Source organism: Scyliorhinus canicula, chromosome 9 (assembly GCF_902713615.1).
Source record: "Scyliorhinus canicula chromosome 9, sScyCan1.1, whole genome shotgun sequence".
Lineage (NCBI taxonomy): Eukaryota > Metazoa > Chordata > Chondrichthyes > Carcharhiniformes > Scyliorhinidae > Scyliorhinus > Scyliorhinus canicula.
In genome coordinates, this window is record NC_052154.1 from 13,318,827 (window position 1) to 13,341,296 (window position 22,470).

Here is a 22,470-nt window from a genome sequence, read left to right on the forward strand (position 1 = left end):
AAATTGCTTGTCCATAATCAGCAATAGCTCTTGGAAAAATGGGAGGAGAAGAGTAAGAGTCAGTCACATGAGATAAACTCGCCAATCAGGTTTGCACGAATATATCTGCCACGGGCGCAACTTTTTTGTTTTTGTCACATAGCTGAGCGATTGATTTTTCTCTCTTATCTTCTCACTGATTCAGAAGATGTATAAGAAAACTGAATTAGTGGATTTTTTAAAAAAGAACTTGTTCACACGAATACATTTTTGCAGCGTTGAGGATTGTGCTGCAAACTTTGAGCCGCTCCGGAAAATTCACACTTCTTTTAAAATAAGGAAGAAGAGGGAAGCAGAGTCAATAACCTGCGTTCATATATAGCCAAAATTCCCCGAAGTCCTTCACAGCATTGTGAAAAGACAATCTGGTACTGCAATGCATTGGGAGGTAGCGGGTCAGAAAGCCAAAAGCTGGTTCCAAGACATAGATTCAAAAGAGGAGAGAGAATTTGACTTAGAGAGGGAATTGCTGATCTTAGGTCATGGGGAGCTGAATACCTCACTCACCTGATGAAGGAGCGACACTCCGAAAGCTAGTGATTCCAAATCAACCTATTGGACTTTAACCTGACGTTGTAAGACTTGTTACTGTGCCCACCCCAGTCCAACGCCGTCATCTCCACATCGTAGGGAGATGAAGGCACATCTGTCAGTGGTGGATAAAAGCAAATTACTGCAGATGCTGGAATCTGAAACGAAAGAGAGAATGCTGGAAAATCTCAGCACGTCTGGCAGCATCTGTAGGGAGAGGAAAGAGCTAACGTTTCGAGTCCAATGACTCTTTGTCAAAGCTTTGACAAAGAGTCATTGGACTTGAAGCGTTAGCTCTTTTCTCTCTCTACAGATGCTGTCAGACCTGCTGAGATTTTCCAGCATGTTCTCTTTCATTTCTGTCAATGGTGGAGCGATTAAAATCAGTGTTGAGCAGAGAAGGGCTGACAAGTGGTAAATAACATTCCTGCTACACAAATGCCAGGCAAAGACCATCTCCAACAAGAGAGAATCTAACCATTGACCATCTAACCATTCAATGGCATTATCATCACTGAATCCCCACGGTAGCACAGTGGGGCAGCACGGTCACACAGTGGTTAGCACTGTTGCTTTACAGCCACAGGGGTCTGGGTTCGATTCCCGGCTTGGGTCACTGTCTGTGCCGAGTCTGCACGTTCTCCCTGTGGCTGCACGGGGTTTTCCCGAAAGGCGTGCTTGTTTGGTGAATTGGACATTCTGAATTCTCCCTCAGTGTACCCGAACAGGTGCCGGAGTGTAGTGACTAGAGGATTGTCACAGTAACTTCATTGCAGTGTTAATGTAAGCCTACTTGTGACACTAATAAAGATTATTATTATCAGCATCCTAGCTTTTACTATTGACCAGAAATTGAACTGGACTACAAGAGCAGGTTGAAGACTAAGAATCCTGAGGTAACTGATTCACCTCCTGACCCCCCAAAGCCTGTTCACCATCTAGAAGGCACAAGTCAGGAGTGTGATGGAATACTCTCCACTTGCCTGGATGAGTGCAGCTCCAGCAACACTCAAGAAGCTCAACACCATCAAGGGCCAAGCAGCCCACTTGATTGCTCCCCCTTCCACAAACATTCACTCCCTCCACCACCAACGAACTGTAGCAGCTGTGTGAACCATCTACAAGCTGCACTGCAGCAACTCACCAAGGTTCCTTAGGCAGCACCTCCTGTACTCACAAGCATTACCATTGAGAAAGACAAGAGCAGCAGATGCATGGGAACACCACCACCTAGAGGTTGTCCTCAAAGTCCCTCACCATCTAGACTTGGAGAAATGTTGCCGTTCCTTCACTGTTACTGAGTCAAAAATCCTGGAATTCTTACCCAAACAGCACTGTGGGTTTACCTGCACCTCAGGGACTTCAGTGGTTCAAGAAGACAGTTCACCCACCTTCTCAAGGGCAACTAGGGATGGGACATAAATGGTGGCCCAGCCAGCGATGCCCAAATTCCGGAAATGAATTTTTAAAAACAGCCAGAATTGGAGAAGCAGAGATGTCGGAGGGCAGTAAAGCTGGAGGAGGTTAAGCGATATGGATCAGCTGGAAGATGTCATGAGGGATATGAAAATAAGGATGAGAAATTTCAACTTGAGGCAATGCGGAGCCAATGTGGGTCAGCAAGCACGAGACGTAATGGGAGAATTGGACTTGGTGCAAGTTAGAATGTGGGCAGCAGAGTTCTGGATGAAATCAGGTTTCTGGAAGCTGAAAGACCTGCAAGGATAACAATGAGTTTAGAGGTAACAGAGGAATGAATGAGGGTTTCAACAGCAGATGAGCTCAGGCACAACCAATGTCGAGCGATGTTATGAAGGTAGAAATAAGCAATTGTGTGAATATGTGGTGAGACCTCACCTCAGGCCAGAGGCAACACCCAAGTTACCAGGGAGAGGAATGGATTTTTCCTAATTTTTCAGTCGAAAGCTTATGTTCTGCTCATGAATTATCTTAAAATGTTTCCAAAGTGATTGACAATTTGCTTTTTTTTTTCAAAATGCATTCTTCCATGCAGTATGTGGTCACTTAGGTTCAAAACTCCTTTCCCATTGCAGTTTTAGGAAACTAAGTACTTACCACGAATAGGAACACTTCTGTCTAGGTCCCTGTGTTACAGAGTTTCAAAACACATGACTGTTCAGAGCTAGCTTCTGCAAAAGGTCTTCAAGGTTTAGTCCATGATTTGTACATTTAAATCCACTTTTTCAATGAGGGTGCACATTACACTGGAAGAACATCCTGAAAACAAAAGGCACTGGTCATTGGGCGAGCAATTGTTGCAATGTTAATCAGTCGTTGGAGACAGTAGATTGTCACAGCCCCTGGCCTGATTCGAGAGGCGACATCCTCCAGTCTCCCAGCCGCGTGTTTCACGCCAGCACACCGTTCGCTGGCAGAAGGATTCTGTTTTCCCGCCGCTTATCAATGGGATTTCCCATTGAAGCCGTACTACGCCACCGGGAAACCCGCGTACGGGAGTGCGCTGTCGATAGGAAAAGAGAATCCCGATGACCGGAGAATTCCGACCAGGATGTTTCCTCCCTATAATATTCCTTATTAAAGAACATAGTGAAAAGATGAAGCCAATCGGCTCCTTGGGTCTCCATTCAATGGGATCATATTATCTCCAGCTATTCACCTGAGTTCGCCATCCCGCGATAGCAAAGAATCCATTGTGTTTTAGATTTGTTTCATTGACCTCCAACTCCACAGCCTTGGGGAGAAGGCATTCCCAATTTCCACTCCCCTTTGCATAAAGAGGTACTTTGAAATAATAATAATCTTTATTTACATAGAATTTACAGTGCAGAAGGAGGCCATTCGGCCCATCGAGTCTGCACCGGCTCTTGGAAAGAGCACCCTACCCAAGGTCAACACCTCCACCCTATCCCCATAACCCAATAACCCCACCCAACACTAAGGGCAATTTTAGTCACTAAGGGCAATTTATCATGGTCAATCCACCTAACCTGCACATCTTTGGACTGTGGGAGGAAACCGGAGCACCCGGAGGAAACCCACCTACTTTATTGTCACAAGTAGGCTTACATTAACACTGCAATGAAGTTCCTGTGAAAAGCCCCTAGTCGCCACATTCTGACGCCTGTTCGGGTACACAGAGAGAGAATTCAGAATGTCCAAATGACCTAACAGCACGTCTTTCAGAACTTGTGGGAGGAAACCGGAGGACTCGGAGGAAACCCACGCCGACATGGGGAGGACACGCAGACTCCGCACAGACAGTAACCCAAGCCGGGAATCAAACCAGGGACCCTGGCGCTGCGAAGCCATAGTGCTAACCACTGTGCTACCGTTCTGACACACTCTTAACTGGTGGACCTCTAATTTTAAAGATTGCATCCTTTTGTTCTGGACTCCCCACCAGAGGAGATAGTTTTTTATATTTCTGCCCTAACAAATACTTTAATGGTTCTAAACATCTCAGTTGGAGACATGAAACTTTGTTAGAATAGTCGCTTCATCCCATAGTTGGACAATCTGTTCTACTTCTCCCTGTACTCTCGGCCGCAATACAATGCAGCTCTTGTTTGAAATGTTCCTCTTAGATTTCGAACAGCAACATATGGTTCAGTTGCCTCGATGTATTCAAACCTGCATTTGCCCACAATAATGAGCTCCTTAGGGCAAGGAATTGAGAAAAATCAGTGTATTAGGTACAGAGTTATTTAAAATTACATGTTGCCATATTTTATTTATGTGTCAAATGATCATATTTGAACAAGAATCAACTCCACTCTGGGTTAGACAGCTTGTTTACTAGACCATAATATTCCTCTGGCTGAGTATGTAACAGGCTTTTTACATTCAGCCAAGTCCTCACAGTGCATTTGTAACAGATCACGCAGTGATTGATGGCCTTAAGCTGCAGTTATACTGCAGATGCTATCTGAGATCAGTCCTTCCACTGTGGGTGGAATCATACCAAAAAAACGGCAAAGTGTCAGTTCCAGAGAGAAAACCGGAATGAATTCAGTTCTCATGGAATCTTACATCACTTTAAGAAATGTTTCTCTCCCCACGATTATCATGGCGCGCTCTTGGCACCCCCCCCCCCCCCCCCCCTCGCTTATTCACTCACCCCGGAGAATGAGGAGCTCCATTGAAACACCACCCTGGCATTCCCCAGCACTTGTTCCAGATCCAATCGAGATCCCATGGAAGCCAGCTCCATGGTTTACAGAGGGACCCCTGACCAAACTCCTGGAGAGGGGTGTAGCAATCTGGGAGATGGCCCACTAGCAGGGTCACCACCTCTGCCTAGGAGGCAATGGCTGCCTTGGTCAATGCCAGCACACTGCTGAAGAGGACGGGGCAGGAGTGCAGGAAGAAAATGTATGACCTTCTTTGCGCGGCCATGATACATCTACCACTCCTTCATTACCACCCTCAACCTGGAAAGCCCCCCTCCCCCAACCCCCTCCATGGGCACTGCCAGCCTGGAACCCTGGAATCACCTTGCACCCTGGCAGTGCTGGGCCTTGCCCAGTGAGGGTGAGATCCAGATCTGCCAGGCGGAGTAAGTCGTGTGACCCACGACCTTCCCGGCGTCTGATTTGGGACTCGCGCGCAATTCACCCGTTGTCCCCGGATCAGTACTGGGCCCAACGGGGTCACTGAATCTGCCACCTCCAGTATCTCACTGCGCCCACTCACCCACCACTCGCCCCTCAAAGGTGACCTCTCACCTATTGACTTCATGGGCTATCCACCTATTACGAAGCCGTATTTCCTCCACCCCACTCCTCCAGTGTGCCTTCCCACTCCCATTAGTGGCCCCATCCCCTTGGTGCCACCTCACTCCTACAGTGCCATCCCATACCCATGGTGCAACCCCATCACATCCCATAGTGCCCCTCCCGCATCTCAGGTTTGCTCCTCACATCCCTGCTCCCACTCCAGTCCCACATATGCCACTCCCCAATCATTTAGACTGGCAGGCATGCCGCCTACAATCCCCCCATCTGTGTCTGCACAGGACAAACTGGAGCACAACGGGCGTAAGATGGTGCAACCACCTGGAATCATGACCCCGTTTGAGGAGAGAGTCAGTAAACTGGCTGGGGACACTCACACTGGCATGTCCCCCACACCTGTCCATCTTAAGTCCACCAGGATAATGTGCCTTAGACACTCGAGAGTCTCCATGGCTCTTGTCTCACGGTCATTCCCCAACCTGAAGCACAAGGCCAACGCCCCGTGTTGGGTGACAGGTCCATTGGGTGGATGCATGGGACCCACATCTGCATCCTCAAGGGCCACCTTAAAGATAACATGTGATGGGACGAATGACTATATCCTTGCCTTAGGGGCGACGTCAGTGATGAGTGATGTAAACACTTGATTGAGCATTGGGATTTATTGGTTTGGACTGAAATCAGCGGCATTTCTCTTTATCTTGGCATATTCCATTGACACTGTTGAGTTGCCAATGAAGAGTGAAATTGCATTCCAATCAATTGAGTACCCGCGGTGACAGACTAGGCAAAGCTGATGAGCATGACATTCACACAGATAGAGGGCACCCATATTTTCCCACTTCACTTATTCCGGAGAGACAAGCTTCCTAAATAAGTGTAATTGGTAGTCAATAGAGCTCTGCCCCTTGCTAAGCAGAATTGTGCCGGAGTGTGGGATTGCATTCACAGTTCAGTTGTGCAGCCACCAAGTGAGAGAGTCTTCATTCCCTAAAAGGCAGGGAAGCAAGCCATTCCTTAGTCGCCTACTCTGCCTTTGATGCCTGGCCTCTCATGGGACCCCACCCAGATACCTCAGAGTCGCCCCCCCCAGTGGTGATCCTCAGTATTCACCTCCTGCCATTTACTTTCCGGCTCCCAACAAGGACGGCCACTGCCTCAATGGTGATTTGAGCAGAAGCCCAGTAAGGAGGACACGGGAAGCGATGCCCCAGCCTCCAGACCCCCTTAAAGCAAGGGTTGCCCCAAAGTGAGTGGAATGTAAGGCCTGTTAGCAACCCCTCCCCCGGGATTAAGAGACTGACCCCCCAGCACTGGTCCCGAGTTGAATTATGTGTGTCTCCCTCGTCCGCTCCAGTGCACCCTGAGCAGTGAAGAGCCTGGGGAGTCATGGCTGCCTGAACGCTCACCTCCGACATCCTCCTGGGAGGTGAGACCACCAGGTTCACGGTTGTGTAGAGCCTTTGTAAATGATGCCGGTTTGATATCACATCGGCGCTGGTTAATATTCTCTCGAGAGTGCTCGCCGATGTTCCTGGGCTCGCGCGGTGCTTATCGCGCTGCTCCAGTGGCAGTGGGGGAAGGGGGGGGGGGTTAAGATTCCAAATGCCAATCACGCTGGAGAGAATCAATTTTTTGAAATGGAATGAAAATCGCTTATTGTCACGAGTAGGCTTCAATGAAGTTACTGTGAAAAGCCCCTAGTCGCCACATTCCGGCGCCTGTCCGGGGAGGCTGGAACGGGAATCGAACCGTGCTGCTGGCCTGCCTGATCTGCTTTAAAAGCCAGCGATTTAGCCCAGTGAGCTAAACCAGCCCCTTTTTTGCTTTGCTCAGGATTTTGAGCCTGCACCAACCTTCTCACGGACGGAGAGAGAGGCTCAAAACCGCCTCCCGTGAGTCTGCAGTTCCGAGGGTTTGTACTAGGGGTGGATTTCCTGCTCGCCCCCGGGGTGCGTTTCTCATCGGCTGGAGGTGGCCCACCATTGGCCGGAGATGGGATCTTCTGTTCCCACCGCTGTCGATGGGTTTTCCCAATAAACCTACACCGGCACCGGGAAACCCGCGCCGGGGGTTCATCGTCGGTGGGCCGGGAAGTTCCCGCTGGCGAGAATGGCTGGGGCGGGGTGGGATTTGGATTATATTGGATTGGATTGGATTTGTTTATTGTCACGTGGACCGAGGTACAGTGAAAAGTATTTTTCTGCGAGCAGTTCAACAGATCATTAAGTACATGGAAAGAAAAGGGAATAAAAGAAAATACATAATAGAGAAAATACATCATAGCACCATTTTCTGCCCGTTTCAGCCTGGCGTGAACAGCTGTTCATCTTACCATCCTGCTGATGCCTTGCCATGAGATTCGCAGTGGCGAGGGGTGCGTTCAACAGAAAACCCCATTGACAATAACCAGGACAGAAGATCCCACCGTTGGCCACTGACGAGCTGCCTCTGCTGCCATGAATCATGTTGCAAGAGCGGGGGGGGGGGGGGGGGGGGGGGGGGGGGGGATCACTCTATGGTCATTGCAGAGAAGAGCTACATGCATTCAATCTGAAAAAGATTGGGTGAAATGAGAAATGGCCGGTTCGTGCACGATAGCCAATTTTTCCACTTGACTTCATAAAGTCTGTAACATCGAGTCCATCAGGATGGCTTAATCCAGCTTCCATGGATAATCATTCTATTTCTCGTTGTCAGAATGGCCACCACGTGTTGATTTGTTTTTTTTTAACTGAAGGAACAGGAAAAGGCCATTTTGTGGCTTGTGTTTTTGCTCTGCCTTACAATCAGATACCTGAATTCCATTTACCAGCCCCGCCTGTTGTGAAAAGGAAAATCAAGCAGCGCTGTTAACCCACAATTTCCTCGGCTGATTCCCCCAAAATAGGACTATGTCCCCATGCCGGCGAAAAAAAGCTGGAGTTTTACTCCGAGTTTCCTGCAGGAAAGATGAGCTGATTGAATTACCTCCGTGAACACGCCGATTCTCAGGTCCCGGGGAATCGTGGGACCAACGCCCAATTTCGGCATGAAATTCGATTCTTCGCCCCTGTGCGGAACGCGATTTTGGCACGGGGCTGCAAATAATCCATCCCCCCCTCTATCTAAAGAGCAACCTGCCTCCTCCATGTTGTGAGTCGATTCAATCTGCATCAACTTATTTCCCTGGAATCCGTTCTTCATGCCAATTGGGAATGACAGTAGTTTTTTTTTCTAATTCCAATCTTCCTTGGGATTTGTGATCACTGTAGTTGGTGTGAGTTCTCAGTTCATTGTCCAAGATGCACTGCTTTCTGATTTAAACCTTAAATCTACCTTCCATCATTTTAATGGACTGTCATTGTCTTCTTCCAGAGAAAATAAGCTTATTCTTGCAATTTATTCCCAACGGACCTGAAATTAGCCTGGCCGTTCCCTTCCTAATTCATCAACATTCTTTGTCAGACAGCGTAACAAATCTGCATAATATACTCCAGGGTGGGCCTCACCATTGATCTCCATACTGTTAGTCAATGCATGTAGAGACCTTTGCACACAGGCATCTGAATGCTGCTGAAATTATTAAATTTAATACCTGTGTGAACTTTCCTGTCAAATCCACTTACTATCGTTCAGGATGTTGTGTGACCAGCGGTGCAGACAAGGTCCATGGGACTGGGAGACAGGGACTAAGTGGAGGAGTTGAGTTCAATAATCCAAGGCCTGAAACTCGCCCAGTTCTCGTCCCTGTTGTTTTCTGGCCAATTTCTTTTCTGGAAAGAAACACCCCACACAAAATATGAAGCTTCGAGAAGACTGTGCAAGAACGTTTAAACTGGGCCCCAGCACTAATTTATTGTCTTTTTTATAATGTTGTTTCCGTTACATTAACCCTTTGTTTTAACTGGACTTAAAATAAGCTGTATTTGTGCTGAAGTGGCAGAGGGTACCATGTTTATTTTGAACAATTGTTAGCGTTCATTTCAGATGCAAGTTTTGCCGTCCATATCTTTCTACTATTATGTATATTTTGCTGTAAGGGATGGTGGTCTTTTCAGATAGCCCCCCTGCTGAGCTGCCAGAATGCCAGGTTATGTTAGCCTTAGACAAGCTCTCGTCTGACCAGAGGGTGTCAAGTGTTCAGTTCTGGTCACCGCATTTCGGGAAGGATATATTGTCTCTGGAAGTGGTGCGGTGCAGATTCAACAGAACGATACTGGGGTTAAAAAGAGATCAATGATAAGGACGGGTTGTATGAGCAAGGCTCATGTTCCCTTGAGTACAGAAGATTAAGGGTGATCCCATTGAAATGTTTAAGATGATTAAAGGATTCAATAGGGTAGAGAGAGAGAGTGAAGCTATTTTTTCTGTTGGGAAAGTCCAGAATAAGGGGAAATAAGGGGCTGGTTTAGCTCACAAGGCTAAATCGCTGGCTTTTAAAGCAGACCAAGCAGGCCAGCAGCACGGTTCGATTCCCGTACCAGCCTCCCCGGACAGGCGCCGGAATGTGGCGACTAGGGGCTTTTCACAGTAACTTCATTGAAGCCTACTCGTGACAATAAGCGATTTTCATTTTTCATTTTCATTTCAAATAATCTTAAAATTTGAGCTACGTTTACCAGGGATGGCGTAAGGAGGCACTTATTTGTACAAATGATAGTTAAAATCTAGAACGCACTGTTGCAAAAAGCTGGTGAGTCTGTGTGTCGATTGAAAATGTTAAGACTGATATTTATAATATTTTATTAGACAAGGATATTGAGGGTTAGGGAACCAAATTAAAAGACAGATCGGGCATATCAAAGTTAACAACAGAACAGAGTTGAGAGACTGAAAGGGCGAGTCTTGTTCCTGTGCTCTGTAATATAAACACCGAGAAGACATTAATCGAATAGAAACTGAGGAAGAAAGAGTGCATTTGAAACTTTTCAAGGAAAGCAAATGCTCAAGGAACTATGTATACACTACATGTAGTTATGACTCACATTATTCTGTAATGATGAAGACTTCAGCAACAGTTCCTAATGAGTCTGGTCTTGCCTGTTACCCATTTGCAAATAAAACAAAAAGCCCTCGTGGAAATTTTTAAAATCAAACATTCCGACGACAAATCTGTAATTTTTCCGATGCCTGATCCACATGCACAACTGAGCCAATGAATAGACATCGAGGTGGAGTGCATGTTTTAATGTTGCAGATGGTCAAGGCTGACTGCTGGGAAAACAGCTAAGGAATTCCTTTCATGGGAGATATCAGAGGGCGAAGCTGAGATTTTATTCTGGAGAAGGTCCTCCATGGTGCGGCATCAGGGAATGTCGCCACAGAAATACAGAGAGCAAAACAGACACATCGCACAGCAGTGGGACAGAGCCCCCGCTGCCTGACCAGCTCAGTTGTTTCACAGTGAGGTGGGGGTGAAAAGGAATATTAAAGTGATGACCCGGGGAAGAATGTCTTGGTTTTGTAAATTGCTTAGATTTTGGAATAATTTCTGATTGAGCATCCGCAATTCAAAGCTCAGTTCCCAGTGAGAGCAGGGGTAGGTGGTCGACAACTCCAGAACTTTGTTTTTTTGTCTACTTCCACCCCCCCCCCCCCCCCCCCCCCCCGCCATCCCCTCCAGCCCCCACCACCACACCTTTCCTTGTGCAAAATGCAAGGGTTTCTTCGCCAGCACTAACCTCAGAAATCACTGGGGGGTACTGAAAGGACATAAATTCTCCCCCTCTTCGCAGGCCCTCGCCCCACAAAAGTTTCAGCACATCTTCTTTCCCATAAAGAAAATTGTTGGATGTTTCTGACCGAAGCCAGTGTCGGCATTTAAGCTGACCTCAAATAGGCATTGCTCCACATCTTGAACACACATCCAGAGATTTCGTCTCAGATCTTGAATGGCATCTCTCCAGACAGCCGTCGCTAAATGATGAGTTTTAGTAACTCAGCTCAAAGCTTAAACTTTTGGCCTGTCCGCCTAGTTCTACATTTGGTGACAGCCAGCCTTCCCCACAAAACACTCGAAAGGGTTTGAGACATGACTACCGCTGTAACAGTCCTGTATTGGGGTGAGGATTTTAACCCTCAGCTCCCCTCCCGGTGGGATATTACAGTTCCGCCATGCCGAATGGAGATTTAAATGGCTCCCTGCAGCTGCCAAGGAGATGACATTTTGCAGTGGGGGGGTGGAAGGGGTGTTGGGGGGGGGGGGGTGTAATATCCTGGCCCAGCTGCTCCTCCAAATGAACAATGAGGAGATCGGCTGATTAACAAATACTGAAATTAATAATAATAACCATTATTAGTGTCACATTAACACTGCAATGAAGTTACGGTGAAAATCCCCGAGTCGCCACATTTCGGCGCCGGTTTGGGTACACAGAGGGAAAATTCAGAATGTCCAATTCACCTAACAGCACGTATTTCGTGACTTGTGGGAGGAAACCGGAGCACCCGGAGGAAACCCACGCAGACACAGGGGGAACATGCAGACTTCACACAGATAGTGATCCAAGCCGGGAATCGAACCCGGGTCCCTGGTGCTGCGAAACAACAGTGCTAACCACTGTGCCGCCCTGGAGGAAGTCACATTGCTGACCTAGATTTGACTTGATCCTCATTTTACACAACCTACCATCATGAAAATATATCACTGATACTTGAGCAAAGGGGATAAATTGAAAGGGTAAGTTCTACTTATCGATTTTCCAGCTTGGGTTATGGAATAAAAATCATAGAATCATGGAATTTACAGTGCAGAAAGAGGCCGTTCAGCCTATCGAGACTGCACTGGCCCTTGGATAGAGCAGCCTACCTGAGCCCACACCTCCACCCTGTCTCCATAACCCAGTAACCCCGCCGAACCTTTTGGACGCTGAGGCGCAATCGTGTGCGGGATTCTCCGGGCCCCCGGCTGCGTGTTTCTCGGTGGCGCACTGCTTGGCTGGTGGCAGGATTCTACCTTCCCGCCGCTTATCAATGGGTTTTCTGATTGAAGCCACCTCACATCGCCTGGAAACCCGCACGCGGGGGTGCACTCTCCAGCGGGAAAAGAGAATCCAAACAGCCGCAGAATTCCGGCTCTTAAATCCCACTCCAGAGACTTGAGGAGGTAATCCAAGCTGACACTTCAGTGCATTGCTGAGGGAACACTGGGCTGTCACACGTGCTGCCAACCAGATAGGATGGTAAACCAAGACCCTACCTACCCTTCCAGGTAGATGCAAAAGAACCCATTGTATTATTTCAAAGAGCAGGGGAGATCTCAATATTTACCTCCTCAGCCAAGATCACTAAGATAGATTATTTGGTTAGTATCTCACTTAAAAATTAACTGCCTTGAGTCCTACATTACAGCAGTGGCTACACTTCAAAAGTACTTCATTATTTTCACAACACTTTGAGAAGTCTTGAGATTGTGAAAGGCATTACATAGAATATAGAACATACAGTGCAGAAGGAGGCCATTCGGCCTATCAAGTCTGCATCGACCCTCACTTAAGCCCTCATTTCCACTCTATTCCCGTAACCCACTAACCCCTCCTAACCTGCTTTGTTCACGAAGGGCAATTTATCACGGCCAATCCACCTAACCTGCTCGTCTTTGGACTGTGGGAGGAAACCGGTGCACCCGGAGGGAACCCACGCAGACACGGGGAAGAACGTGCAGACTCCGCACAGGCAGTGACCCAGCAGGGAATCGAACCTGGGACCCTGGTGCTGTGAAGCCACAGTGCTATTCACTTGTGCTACCGCGCTGCCATTAGATAAATCTCTCCTCGACGCCCATTGAACTTTGCCCCAGGAGGTCTGAGGCTTTTCGCTGCCCACTTGAAGTCGACCAAACAACACAAGTCAGGGATCTTCGGATCTATTTGCCCTAATTCTAAACCATGTATTGCCTTTGCCCTGGAAGAAGCCCAGAATGTTTCAGAATCCAGTGAAGAAATGCAGCTGGAAAGGGTTAAACACATTTCTTGTACTCTCAAATATGGAGTTGGCAGAAGTCCCTTATTACATTTTTCTTACACTAAATATGCATCGGCACAAAGCAGTGTTTTACAAGGGAGTGAGATATGGTGTTATCCTTCACAAATGCTGGCTCGATGGACTTAATTAAACATACTTCACTCTTTGTTCAATTTATGTGAACCAGTCAATGGGATTAAGTGATTACAAGCTAAGGCTTCATATGTGGAGCACTCCTCCCCAGCACAGCTTGACTGTCCAGTTCAGAGTGTTGTTCCCCGACATTAATAAGGAATGAATGAACGAGCTGATCCGTAATGGATGAAGCCAGAGGAAGTCGCACTGCCGGCTGAGAGTTTGGGCTGTCCTGTCTTTGCACTGAATATAACAATGGAATATTATTTGTATATTGGCTTAAAACCAACAAAATGGAATGACGGCCATTTCCCTTCAGTGTTTAACCATTTCAAATGGAAAATAACCTAATATTCTTACACAGCAGCAGGATGAATTAGATAATTAGACCAGAGCTAGTGTTGCTGTGGAAATTACTATATTTAGCAGAGCCAGTTTATCTTGATGTACTTCAGAGAGAGTGCTACCCTTTGCAAGTTGAACCTACGTTAATTTTTGAAATATACGCGGGAAAACATCAGGGATAACATAAGCATGGAACTGGATGAATGGTTTGTTTTATGCTTACATTCTTCAATTTATGTTGTGTTGATAAAAGGTTAGTTGATTTTATAGTTTTTTGCTGCGATTTATATATTTTCTTTTCCATGTGTTCATGGGGAGTGTGATTGATGGGTAATGTCTTTGATCCGGTCATGTTGGAGATGCTGGGCAAGTTCAGGCCCAATGGGAGATGGGTTATTACCCAGGGGGAGCTCATTTCAGCAAAACTGAAGGTTGATTTTGCAGTGTTTTTTTACTGAATGTTGAAGCTGTGATGCTCCATCGAGAAAGATTGGAGATAGCTAGTTTAATCCTGGATCTAATTGGAAACCTGGGCAGAATCTGGGGAGCGCCGTTCCAATGGGAGGGTCGAGATGTTTGGAGGTCATCTGTGTGGCTGTCAATAGGTTTCCCCCTGGGCTTTGTGGACCATGAATTCCTCTATTAAACAAGTGAGAATTCGCCCAATAGGGAATGGATGGTGGGAGCTTAAAACCTGCTATTCCAATCCAGATGGGTATCTTCATAGGTCCCCAGGCTTGGATGTGTGTATTGTAAGCCATGGCAGCTGCCTTTTTCGTGACTGCAATGAAGAGATTTGGTGATGGAAGACTGGCCTTGAGAAAGTTTTACAGTGGCGACAAGGTTGGGATTAGACACATCAGTACAGCATCTATCACTGGTCATCGATGGGCTGGCAGAACAGATGATGCAGACCTTTAAAATCGGCAAGAAAGAACAATCAACAGCATCCATAGAGACCAAATTAGCACGGTTTTTATTTGATTATAGGATCACTCCTCACACAATAACAAGAATCGTCCCAGCAGAACTGTTAGTGGGGTGGCGGCTTTGTACGAGATTAAGCCTACTATTCCCAAACATGGCGGGGAGGGTGGAGTCCCAACAAGACAATCAGAAAAGAAGTCAGACTCCACAAGAACTGAAAGAAAATTCAAGACATGTGATCTGGTCTTTGTGAGGAACTTCCAAGATGGTTCCAGCTGGGACCCTCAAGTCATACTGGAGAAAATGGGACCAGTATCCTAAAATATGAAGGTCCAGGATAAGGTCTTGAGGAAATAACTGGACCACCTCAGAAGTAGGTACAAGCTGCTAGTACAGCGCAACAATCTGAAGCGAACTCTGCATCCATCTCCCCTGATAATGAGAACACGTGTTCCGAGATCGAAGCAGAGGAAGTTGGCGTTCCAACTGAAGCAGATACCAAGGAAGAGCCCATGTTAACTACTCTTCGATACACCACCCGGAAGCGAAGGTCTCCAATTCGGTTCATCCCTCCAGATCAGCCCTGCCCTCAATGGACCTCCGACTGATTGCAAAGTGGCAGATGTGACCCCCCCCCCCCCCCCCCCCCCCCCCATCGCAGGAGCACTGAAGGAGAAACAGATTTGAGGGGTGATGAATGTTATGGTGGCCACAAAGGATACTTGGGAACATCAATAGATCCCCCCGTGGGCTCGTTATTGCACTGAAGAGGTTTGATGATGGAAGACACGTCTTGGCAAAGTTATTACAAGGATGATTTTTACAGTTAATGATGGGTTAGTGATCCATGGGGTTCACCAATACTTGATTACCCCAGTGCTGGGCGGCATGGCAACACAGTGGTTAGCACTGTTACTTCACAGTGCCAGGGTCCCAGGTTCGATTCCCAGCTTGGATCACTGCCTGTGTGGAGTCTGCACATTCTCCCCATGTCTGTGTGGTTTTACCTCTGGGTGCTCCAGTTTCTTGCCACAAGCCCCTGCTTGTTAGGGACATTTTTAATTCTCCCTCAGCATACCCGAGCAGGTGCCGGAATGTGGCAGCTAGATGTTTTTCACAGTAACGTTATTGCAGTGTTAATGTAAGCCTACTTGTGACAATAAAGATTGCAAAACAACTTTCATATGTTTGATTCACATCAAATTGTGGTCAACAGTAATATAAATCTGTTGATCCCGGTTCTGAAAGTATTAATTAACCCCGAGCATCCACAACCTAGCAGGAGAGAGAATCCAACTTTCCACCATCTCCACGTTCTCCCTGATAGCAATTCTGAATGGTCAACTTCAAATTTTAAGAGTTGAGCCACTTATTGGAATAATTTTTCTGCATTTAGTCAATGGAATTGTTTTATTATTTAAATATCCTGATTGGCCAACCTTCTATACTCAAGGGCATACGAGTAAGGCTTATGTAATCTATCCTCACAATTTAACTCTTCATGCCCTGTTATTATTATGGTGGAACAATTCCCTGTGGCCTTCAAGGTCAATATCTGCTTCCTGAGGTTTGATCCCAGGACAATATTATGGATGGTGTATTACCAACGTTATCTACATGCTGATAAATAACTTTCACACTTTTGTGTTCCAGCCCACATAAGGGGCAGGATTCTCCAACTGCCCGCCGGATCGGAGAATCGCCCGGGGCCGGCGTCAATCCCGCCCCCGCCGTGTCCCGAATTCTCCGCCACCCGAGATTCGGCGGGGGCAGGAATCGCGCCACGCCGGTCGGCGACCCCTCCGTGGCGATTCTCTGGCCCGCGATGGGCCGAAGTCCCGCCGCTGACAAGCCTCTCCCACCAGCGGGAATCAAAACACCTACCTCACCGGCGGGATTGGCGGTACAGGCGGGCGCCGGGGTCCTGAAGGGGGCGCGGGTGATCTGACCCTGGGGGGTGCCCCCACGATCGGGGCCCACCGATTGGCGGGCGGGCCTGTGCCATAGGGGCACTCTTTTTCTTCCGCCTTCGCCTTGGTCTTCACCATGGCGGAGGCGGAAGAGACCCCCTCCCCTGCACATGCGCCGGGATGATGTCAGCGGCCGCTGACGCTCCGGCACATGCGCAGACTTACGCCGGCCAGCGAAGTCCTTTCAGCCCCGGCTGGCATGGCGCCAAAGGCCGTTCACGCCAGCCGGCAGAGTGGGAACCACTCTGGCGCGAGCCTAGCCCCTCAATGTGAGGGCTTGGCCCTTAAAGGTGCGGAGACCTCCGTACACGCCACTCCAACACGCCGGGACCCCCCGCCCTGCCGGGTAGGGGAGAATCCCGGCCATGATAACTGTTTTGATTATCTTCTGGTGATTTGTCTGCTGGATCATTAAAAGTTTTATGTATCCACTATGTTTTTGGTCTCACGCCATTAAGGAAATGGGAGAAAAATTCAATTAGGCCCAATGGGTAGGCACCATACAAACAAAGTGCTGCCTGCTCATCATCATTGTTGTTTGTGCAGCCCAGCACGAAGTGTGCTGCTTGCTAAGACCCAGATGAGTTGTATCCCAGGCGGCTGTGGGAGGCAAGGGGGGAAATTACAGCAGCTCTGACCCAAATTTTCTATTCCCCTCTGACCACAAGGGAGGTGCCAGAGGGCTGAAGGACAACTAATGTGGTTCCACTTTTCAAGAAGTGTGGTAGAAGGGTGGGCGGCACGGTAGCACAGTGGTTAGCACTGTTGCTTCACAGTGCTGGGGTCCCAGGTTTGATTCCCGGCTTGGGTCACTGTCTGCACGGAGTCTGCATGTTCTCCCCGTGTCTGCGTGGGTTTCCTCCGGGTGCTCCGGGTTCCTTCCATAAGTCCCGAAATACGTGCTTGTTAGGTGAATTGGACATTCTGAATTCTCCCTCTGTGTACCCGAACAGGTGCCGGAGTGTGGCGACTAGGGGCTTTTCACAGTAACTTCATTGCAGTGTTAATGTAAGCCTACTTGTTACAATAATAAAGATTTTTTATCAGAGATAAACCAAGGAATTATAGACTAGCGAGTCAGTGGTAGGGAAACTATTGGAGAAAAAATAAGAATCTCCACTTGGAGAGGCAAGGTGTGATCAGGGATAGTCAGTGCAGCTTTGTCAGAGGTAGGACATGCCTAACGAATTTGATTTAATTTTTCGAGAAGGTGAAGTTTATATGGATTTTAGCAAACCTTTGACAGGGTCCCGTATGGGAGACTGAAAAAGAAATTAAAAGCACCTGGGATCCAGGGTAACTTGGCGTGTTGGATCATAAACTGGCTGAGTGGCTGTGGTAGAAAATTGTTATTGTGACTGGAAGCTGATCTCCAGTGGCATACCTCAGTAATTAGTTTGCGATTGTTTGTCCTTATTGTTTGTGATTATATATAAATAAAATAGATGCAACCGTAGAGGGGATGAAAAGTAATTTATCATGGCCAATCCACCTAACCTGCACATCTTTGGACTGTGGGAGGAAACCGGAGCACCCGGAGGAAACCCACGCAGTCACGGGGAGGATGTGCAGACTCTGCACAGACAGTGACCCAATCCGGAATCGAACCTGGGACCCTGGACCTGTGAAGCAATTGTGTTACCCACAATGCTACCGATGTTGGGGTGCTTGTCCACAGATTCCTGAAAGCGGTTGGACAGGTTAATAGAGTAGTTAAGAAGGCATACTGGGCACTTTCCATTATCTCTCATGGCACAGATTACAAAAGCAGGGAGGTTATGATGGTTAGGCCACAGCTGGAGCATTGTGTGCCAATTCTGGCCATCTCACTATAGGAAGGATGTGATTGCACTGGAGCGGGTGCAGAGGAGATTCAGCCGGATGTTACCTGGGATGGAGCATTTTAACTAGTTCCGTTTTCTATGGATTATTGAATTTACTGTTGATAAATTTGTTATGAAATGGTTGTTTAACTGGAGGTTTTTATTTCCCTGCTTCGGCCAAGACGATGCGGAGATGGCCCATCGCAGTGCGATAGAAAGGTGAGGAATGGTGAAGCAGCTGTGATATGGGGCCCTTTCTCAGGGCAATTGGAGTCTGAGTCTGGACTGGAATTTCATGGGCATTCTTTCAGGATCAAAGGTTTCCCAGATACCTCCTCTTTCCCCCTCTTCTCCCTCTTCCTCCTCCTCCTCAGGCCCTACGAAGGTCTGATGGCAAGGCTGCACCCACACCATAATCAGATCCTGGGGCAGGCCATCATGAGCTCAGAGACACAGTCCAATGAGTGCCAACCAGCCACCCCAACGCTCCAGGCAGTGGAATGTTTCAGCCCCTCAATGGTTTGTGCCCCATGTTCTGAATTGCAGCATGACGCTCATTGCTGCTGTATTCACACCTGTTCGGGCTGCAGAGGGCACTCATAAGCTAGATGTAGAGTGAGTGTCGCTTGTCACCCAGCAGGATGAATGTGTCTTGCCTGCTCCCAGGACACCGCCATTCACTGACAGCACCTTCGAGGCATGGTTGTCCTTGTGATTTCAGAACATCTCCCCATTGATGTATGGAGCTCACATTACCACATGTACGCAGTCATTCACTTCCCTGCATTATTGTTCAGCTAAGCCACCTGTCCACTCGCCCTGCTTCGCCCTAGTAAGAGGGAAGAATGATGAGTTCTTTTTCCTTCTGTCCAGAGCCTCTGATGGCACAATATAAGAGATTGTAAAAGGTTTGTGTTTCAAAGGGCCTTTCTTATAATCACTCAAAACCCACTCCATCAGGGAAGACATATGATTTAATCTCTCACTTGTGATCTATGACTTTCAAACTATATACACATGTTCCCGACAGCCACAAAAGGTTTTGAAACCTTCTAAATTACAGGACTGACGTGTCTGGAAGTGCGACTTAATTGGTATTTTTAAAACAGAAACCACAATTTTAAACCAGAGGATGTTTGATTTCAAAATACATGAAAGTGATAAATTAGTCCAATCAGTTAACGTACCAGCTTTTCACATCTGGTTTGGAATTCAATCACCTGCAGTGTGAAAATGAAAGTGTAAACTCTCTTCAGTTGCAGTGGCCTGACCATAACAGAGGGTTAGTTTGTTTGATCAATCCGAGTTCTTTGAGTCCTGCAGTGTAAAACTGCCCATAATTCAGTGGAGGCGTGCGCCTCGTTTGTGGTGTCATTTAAGGGAGGTCGTGATGATAAATGAAGTGGGAAGGCTGCACAATAGCTACAGGTGTAGTCTGACAGAGTGGGGTTGGCACAGAATAAAGTCAGCTTCACGTTGCCACCTGCTTGACGAGGGGGTACTTAGTTTGACATTGGTTGGCAAAAGTTGAAGGCTTCTTTCAATTCCTCCCTACTCAGAGAAGTGGCAAGTAAGTGACAGAACGGACCTTCATATGCTCAGAGGCTGCGCACAATGTGTTCTGCGATGTGGACCTCATGCCGGCGGCTGTGGTTGTTTAAAACAAACACAGATGGAAATTTGGGAGTGGAATCAGAGCAGTGAGCAGACAATCCCCTTTAAGACATCTAATAATATTAATGATGCACACCAGAGCACAACCAACAGAGTGAGAGATGTTGAGCACAGTAAGTAAGCCAGATAGATAATGGTTCATGTGTTTTTAATTTGTATTGATTATTTTACTCAAAAAATATCTAGACAGGACAGGACCAAGGTCAATAAACGCTCGTCATGTTTATGGTTGCTTACAAATCGGCTTCAACAGATCGGATAGAAAAACATTGGAAAATTAAAATAGCTTGGTATGTAATTAGAATGTTAATGCTGTACGACACTTTATAATGTGATCTAACTGGCAGGTCATTGGAAATAGTTTCAATGGCTCGAATAATTTATTCCTCTCTCCAGTTCACTGTCAGCACATGTATAACTATGCAGAATGTGGGAAAGATACACCTGCACAATGCATGAACAGTTACAATAATGTGCAGGTTGGGAATTAACACCAATGATTTATCCTGCATTTCCTCCAGCTAAACAATGGGGAAACTAATTGGGCGCGATTCTCTGATCGCGGGACAGAGTGTCCGCGCCGTCGTGAGCGCCGTCACGTTTCGCGACGGTGCGAAATGGGCACGGGCATGAGCGATTCTGGCCCCCATAGGGGGCCAGCACAGCGCTGCAGCGGTTCACACCGCTCCAATCTCACTTCCTGTCGCGCACTGGGGGCGGCACCAACACCGCATGCGCAGTGGCGACGCGCCAACCCGTGCATGCATGGTGGCTTTACGGAACGCACCGCTCCCGACGCAACATGGTGCAGGGGTTCTGGGGCCGGACGCGCAACAAAGTAGGCCCGGGGGGGGGGGGAGAGGCCAGCCCACTGATCGGTGGGCCCCGAGTGCGGGCCAGACCCCATCGGAGGCCCCCCCTGGGGACGGAGCCCCCCCCACCCCACAGGCCGCCCCCTGACCCTTCGCGCAGAGTTCCCACCGGCAGCGACCACGTGTGGACAGAGGCAGAGGCTGAAAATCTGAAAAAAAACCCCCCACAAAATCCTGAAGATACTCTGTCAGTCAGGCAGCTTGGGCTGGATTCTCAGCTTCTGAGGCTAAGTGCCAACGCCAACAGAGAATGCATGGTGCTGAAAACGAGGAAATCGAGGCCAACCACTTACCAATTCCTGTACCGGGTCTCTCACCGGCTCCACGTGGAACACCCACGGATTTTGCGGAGAATGGCTGGGGGATCATCGGATCCCATGCTGCGCATGCGCAGAACTGACAAGCTGCAGCCGCGCACGCCTACACCCCCAGTGGTCGGCCGGGAAACATGGCGCTGGCCGTACTGGCGACCCACCCTCACCCCACAGCCCAAGCCCCTGGCCAGCCCCCAGCCCTAACAGAAGCCCCCCCCCCCTCATCCCCCGGCCAGCGGCAGGGAACCCGGCTGAGTGTAGCGGCACTGGACACTGTCTGCAGCCGGCACTCCAGGCTCCTGACCTCTGGATCCAGACATGGCCCGTGCCATTGGGAACTCAGACCATCGGGGGCGGAGCATTGTGGGTGGGCCGGCTGATGATGCGCCAGAGGTCTTGCGGCTGCACGGGGCGCATGCCCCGATAACGGCGATTTGGGGGGACCAGCGTCAAACTGCCGCCTGCCCCAATTCCGATGTTGGAAGCTACTGCTGGTACAGCAGTGAGGCCCACACCAGAGATTGACACGGGAACCCAAGGAAACAAAAGGGTTTCCCCAGTGAGGAGTGGGGAAGGGGAGATTAACTTAAAGTTAGACTGGGTTGGGTGGGGGGGGGGGGGGGGGGGTCTTACCCTGGGTCCCTCTGTTCCTGCCAATGGGTGCCTCCATTGGGCACAGAGTGTCCAGAAAGAAATAAACTCCCTCCCCACATGACCAGTGTCATAATAAACACCAGTATATCATGGTGCAGACACACACTGATGGACACACACAGGGACCAATCAACATGTACAAACACCGCAGCCAATCACCAGTTAGAATACACACACTATAAAGGCAGAGGGCACCACGGTTCCCGCTCATTCTGGGTGCTGCCTCTCAGTGGAACAGGAACTCATCCAGCCCAGCACAGACTCACACCACGCGCTGAGAGAATCAACTGGTTCGGACAAGGCATCGGTCTCTAGTTTAAGTTAGTATCATTTAGACCCGCAGTCATCGTGTGTTAGTTAGTTAGAAGTTAGTTAATAAAATTGAGTTGAACCTTCATCAGTGTTGGTAGTGTCTGTTCATCTCTCAAGTCTACACTAGCCAACACTTCATGGTACCAGACGTTGAGGGATGCTAGCACTTCCGAGACCTACCTTTCAGTGATCTGCCTTCCACCAGTCTCGCGCCA